The sequence below is a fragment of the Crinia signifera genome, chromosome 3 (genome assembly GCF_055691185.1).
Source record: "Crinia signifera chromosome 3, ASM5569118v1, whole genome shotgun sequence".
Classification (NCBI taxonomy): domain Eukaryota; kingdom Metazoa; phylum Chordata; class Amphibia; order Anura; family Myobatrachidae; genus Crinia; species Crinia signifera.
The window spans coordinates 315,471,101-315,477,826 of NC_139219.1; positions in this window are offsets into that span (position 1 = coordinate 315,471,101).

Consider the following 6,726-nt stretch of genomic DNA (forward strand, 5'->3'; position numbering starts at 1 on the left):
TTACTGCTAGTCCCCATAGCCCCTTACTGTTAGTCCGATAGCCCCTTACTGCTAGTCCCCATAGCCCCTTACTGTTAGTCCGATAGCCCCTTACTGCTAGTCCCCATAGCCCCTTACTGCTAGTCCCCATAGCCCCTTACTGTTAGTCCGATAGCCCCTTACTGCTAGTCCCCATAGCCCCTTACTGTTAGTCCGATAGCCCCTTACTGCTAGTCCCCATAGCCCCTTACTGTTAGTCCGATAGCCCCTTACTGCTAGTCCCCATAGCCCCTTACTGTTAGTCCGATAGCCCCTTACTGCTAGTCCCCATAGCCCCTTACTGTTCGTCCGATAGCCCCTTACTGTTAGTCCGATAGCCCCTTACTGCTAGTCCCCATAGCCCCTTACTGTTAGTCCGATAGCCCCTTACTGCTAGTCCCCATAGCCCCTTACTGTTAGTCCCCATTGCCCCTCACTGCTAGTCCCCATAGCCCCTTACTATTAGTCCGATAGCCCCTTACTGCTAGTCCCCATAGCCCCTTACTGTTAGTCCGATAGCCCCTTACTGCTAGTCCCCATAGCCCCTTACTGTTAGTCCCCATAGCCCCTTACTGTTAGTCCCCATAGCCCTTTACTGTTAGTCCCCATAGCCCCTTACTGTTAGTCCCCATATCCCCTTACTGTTAGTCCCCATATCCCCTTACTGTTAGTCCGATAGCCCCTTACTGCTAGTCCCCATAGCCCCTTACTGCTAGTCCCCATAGCCCCTTACTGTTTGTCCCCATAGACCCTTACTGCTAGTCCCCATAGCCCCTCACTGCTAGTCCCCATAGCCCCTTACTGCTAGTCCCCATAGCCCCTCACTGCTAGTCCCCATTGCCCCTCACTGCTAGTCCCCATAGCCCCTTACTGCTAGTTCCCATAGCCCCTCACTGCTAGTCCCCATTGCCCCTTACTGCTAGTCCCCATAGCCCCTCACTGCTAGTCCCCATAGCCCCTCACTGCTAGTCCCCATAGCCCCTTACTGCTAGTCCCCATAGCCCCTTACTGTTAGTCCGATAGCCCCTTACTGCTAGTCCCCATAGCCCCTTACTGTTAGTCCGATAGCCCCTTACTGCTAGTCCCCATAGCCCCTTACTGTTCGTCCGATAGCCCCTTACTGTTAGTCCGATAGCCCCTTACTGCTAGTCCCCATAGCCCCTTACTGTTAGTCCGATAGCCCCTTACTGCTAGTCCCCATAGCCCCTTACTGCTAGTCCCCATTGCCCCTCACTGCTAGTCCCCATAGCCCCTTACTATTAGTCCGATAGCCCCTTACTGCTAGTCCCCATAGCCCCTTACTGTTAGTCCGATAGCCCCTTACTGCTAGTCCCCATAGCCCCTTACTGTTAGTCCCCATAGCCCCTTACTGTTAGTCCCCATAGCCCTTTACTGTTAGTCCCCATAGCCCCTTACTGTTAGTCCCCATATCCCCTTACTGTTAGTCCGATAGCCCCTTACTGCTAGTCCCCATAGCCCCTTACTGCTAGTCCCCATAGCCCCTTACTGTTTGTCCCCATAGACCCTTACTGCTAGTCCCCATAGCCCCTCACTGCTAGTCCCCATTGCCCCTCACTGCTAGTCCCCATAGCCCCTTACTGCTAGTTCCCATAGCCCCTCACTGCTAGTCCCCATTGCCCCTTACTGCTAGTCCCCATAGCCCCTCACTGCTAGTCCCCATAGCCCCTGGTAGTACCCATAGTCCCTCACTGCTAGTCCCCATTGCCCCTCACTGCTAGTTCCCATAGCCCCTTACTGCTAGTCCCCATAGCCCCTCACTGCTAGTCCCCATAGCCCCTTACTGCTAGTCCCCATTGCCCCTTACTGCTAGTCCCCATAGCCCCTCACTGCTAGTCCCCATAGCCCCTCACTGCTAGTCCCCATAGCCCCTCACTGCTAGTCCCCATAGCCCCTCACTGCTAGTCCCCAAAGCCCCTTACTGTTAGTCCCCATAGCCCCTTACTGCTAGTCCCCATAGCCCCTTACTGCTAGTCCCCATAGCCCCTTAAGCTACATAAGATACATCTGTGTGATAAATGATCACATTGTGCTTTGGGCCGATGGTACCACATCACACTCGCATCTGAGGATGTGGATGGTGATAAACCGGCCCCATAGTATCCCTATATGTCCCCATCTCAGTGCAGCCAGCAGTACGAGACCTCGGCGAGATCGTATCACACACAGACAGAGATTATTTCCCTCATTGGAGTATAGCTGGTCCCACCGCAGATCAGAGAATTCACAGCAACAGTGAAAAGAGTGATGTCTGCAGTCTTACATAAACCCAAGTACAAAGCCCTATATGCTGTAATTACAGGAACATCTAGCTGCTTACGCAGAAGACTTGTGTGTGCATTCCGTGTTTGTCATGGTGACGCACACTCCGAACCGCGGTGTGTGTGCACCTATCAAACACCATAGGCCTTGCATAGACAATGCTCCATCAGACACGGCAGGGCGGCCTCAGTGCAGACATGAGCTAAGCTGATTTATGTCTGCGGGACGCTGTCTCCCCTATAAATTGATGGATATAATTATCTATATATTTTGCTGACATCGGGAGTCATATGAGGATCTGATACCTTTGTGTAAGCGTTGCTCTGAGGTGTGATATATCTTAAGTAAGGTTCTAAGCTCTAACTGGAACTAATTGGGTCATTCAGTACCACTCGCTAAGCAACACTCCTTCGCTGCTTAGCGAACAACTTAACGCCGCCCGACTTCACTGCAGCGAACGGCCCGGCGAGTGTGTAAGAGCTGGGGCCGAATTCGGGATCGCTTCGAGCGATCCTGAATAAGCCCCTAATGGCCTGATTCAGACCTGATCAAACAGCTGCAGATTCGCAGGCCGGTCGATTATCGATGGACTGCACATGTGTACAGCTTGTAGTGTGTGCATGCGCAAGGCCATCCTATTCCAGGACCAGACACTTAACCTTCATATACCGTTCGTATCTAATCACATCCCCACTGAACAGGTCACACATATCCACTCCTATCCAATCACATCCCCACTATACAGTCCACACATATCCTCTCCTATCCAATCACATCCCCACTGTACAGGTCACACATATCCTCTCCTATCCAATCACATCACCACTGTACAGGCCACACATATCCTCTCCTATCCAATCACATCCCCACTGTACAGACCCCACATATCCTCTGTCCTATCCAATCACATCCCCACTATACAGTCCACACATATCCTCTCCTATCCAATCACATCCCCACTGTACAGGTCACACATATCCTCTCCTATCCAATCACATCCCCACTATACAGTCCACACATATCCTCTCCTATCCAATCACATCCCCACTGTACAGTCCACACATATCCTATCCAATCACATCCCCACTGTACAGGTCACACATATCCTCTCCTATCCAATCACATCCCCACTATACAGTCCACACATATCCTCTCCTATCCAATCACATCCCCACTATACAGTCCACACATATCCTATCCAATCACATCCCCACTGTACAGGTCACACATATCCTCTCCTATCCAATCACATCCCCACTGTACAGTCCACACATATCCTATCCAATCACATCCCCACTGTACAGGTCACACATATCCTCTCCTATCCAATCACATCCCCACTATACAGTCCACACATATCCTCTCCTATCCAATCACATCCCCACTATACAGTCCACACATATCCTATCCAATCACATCCCCACTGTACAGGTCACACATATCCTATCCTATCCAATCACATCCCCACTGTACAGGTCACACATATCCTCTCCTATCCAATCACATCCCCACTGTACAGGTCACACATATCCTCTCCTATCCAATCACATCCCCACTATACAGTCCACACATATCCTCTCCTATCCAATCACATCCCCACTATACAGTCCACACATATCCTATCCAATCACATCCCCACTATACAGTCCACACATATCCTCTCCTATCCAATCACATCCCCACTGTACAGGTCACACATATCCTCTCCTATCCAATCACATCCCCACTGTACAGGTCACACATATCCTCTGTCCTATCCAATCACATCCCCACTGTACAGGCCACACATATCCTCTCCTATCCAATCACATCCCCACTATACAGTCCACACATATCCTCTCCTATCCAATCACATCCCCACTGTACAGGTCACACATATCCTATCCAATCACATCCCCACTGTACAGGTCACACATATCCTCTCCTATACAATCACATCCCCACTATACAGTCCACACATATCCTCTCCTATCCAATCACATCCCCACTGTACAGGTCACACATATCCTCTCCTATCCAATCACATCCCCACTATACAGTCCACACATATCCACTCTCTTTCTTTTTCACATTTTCCATCCTCCGAACCCCTGGCCCAACTGATGGGTCACCGTATCATACAGCACACCAGGAACTGTGTTAAGCAATTCGCAGGCTTGCACAGGGTGGAATTCCACTCTGGGGGCTGCATATACCTAGTCGCAGGGATCCAAAAATTAGCAACCCAGCGACCAAAGTCGCAATGGTTCTGTTTTCTTCTAGAACCCAGACACCGCTGACACTTGACACAATGCAGGTCTCCGAGAGGTAAGTGTTATAGAACATGCACATTCTGCACCAGTTATAAGAGATGGGATTCCAACAGTCACAATACCGAGGTTGGCGTCCTGATTACCGCCAGAAAACCAGCACGGAATGCCAATGTTGACAACGAATCACATACACTGGATAGAAATAAAGTCTGGTTCTTTATTTGCAGCTTGGCGATTCTTGAGTTACAGCATGGCAGGATTTCCAGCAGGCAACACATATTCTTCACAATACGGATACACTCCAGAGATCCCTAGCGTAATCTCCACATTCCCCCCAGCCTATTGCCCAGCTACTAATAGGCATTGGGAACCCTGACCCTCTGCTCTGGACAAACATACAACAAGAAATAACAGGTGTTGTTAATCAGCACACAGGGATTTACAATATAACTTAGGAAAACCCGGACTGGATCCAATCAATCCTGCTGCTGCTGCGCTAAACCCTGGACTGGATATTCCACATTCACTTCATATAGAATTAGGGACACTGCCGGCTGCGGGAGGGACGCGGGAACATCCCCAAACGTCCCCAAAAACCGGGACGTTCCCGCGTTTAGCGGGACAGTTGGGAGGTATGGCTTGATACATCTGGCCCATAGAAACCTATGGGGGCTGCTATTTCAACCATAAACATGGAAACTACAGCAGATATCTCTGCTAAACCCGGGTACGGCAACCAGGGGGTACTTTAATGTTATGGGTAAACAATGACATTTTCAGGGGATAATTGTCTGTTGTCTACCTTCCTCCTTCCTCCCCTAACCTTAGTCTTATTGCTTTTGTTGTGTGATAAATGGAAGAAGTTGGACAAGCTGGAACTTTCTCTTCCCCTATTCCCAGGCTGTACTATACTGCGCACTTTTGCGATAGACAGCTTCCTCTTCTCTCTCCTCTAGCTGATAGAGCAGAGGGTCAGAGAATCCTCGGAGCATCACGCTGGTGTCATTTGTCAGACTAGACGCTACCTTTCACATCATCGTCTGGGTCTCAGATGACTCATAAACAAACAACAGGACGATAATCCCCCAGGCATGTGTTTAATATAGTGCCAGGAGACAAACGATTGCTGCTAAATGTGCTTTCCTTCAGTATTTAACATACAATGGGCTCAAACGTACTTTCCCCTCTTGCAGAATCACTTTACCACACTCATTGGGGGTTATTCTGGTTTACTCTGAAAGGCACAATCACTAATGAACAAAACCATGTGCACTGCAGGTGGGGCTGATGAAACATGTGCAGAGAGAGTTAGATTTGGGTGGGGGGTGTACTTCAAACTGATATCTATATTGCAGTGCAAAAATAAAGCAGTCAGTATTTACCCTGCACAGAAACAATAACACACCCAAATCTAACTCTCTCTGCATGTTACATCAGCCCCCCTGCAGTGCAGCATGGTTATTTTCCATTAGAGAGTGATTGTGCCTTTCCGAGTGAATCAGAATAATGAGGGTCAGGGGGTTTGTCAGAACGCATTATGGGTCTGATTTATCCATTAAATTATACCTAGAACTAATTGGTTGCTAATGGCAACTTCTCCCGTTGCACTGTTTAGAAGGTTTGATACATCGCTAAATTATGCCCTCACAGTGGCATAGAAATGCCACCACAGTCCAAGTGATGACTTTTAAGGAGTCGGCACCAGGTGGGCGTATGGTATCCGCAGATTCCGTGCGGTCTGGCTGTCAGCATGGAAGCTGCTGAAAATGGCCCTCCAAAAATGGCCGCCGCTTTAGAGGAGATGGATGATAGAGGTCCTACTGGACTTCTAGCATCTGTCAGGAAAGTGCAGCGTGTACAGCGTTAACAGGAAGTGCCGGATTCCAGGAACGCTTGCATGTCTGTAAGCAAGAAACCTATGGCAACAATCAAGGAAGCCCTGGCAATGGGCCAGATGTACTACGCTTACAAAGTGATAAAATGATAAAATGGAGAGTGATAACCCACCAACCAATCAGCTCCTACCTGTCATTTTTTAAATACAGCTGGTGACATGGAAGTTAGGAGGTGATTGGCTGGTGGTTCATCAATCTCCATTTCATCCATTTTTAAGCTTAGTACATCTGGCCCAATGAGTGCAATATCCCTGGCAACAAGCAAGAAACCCCTGGCAATG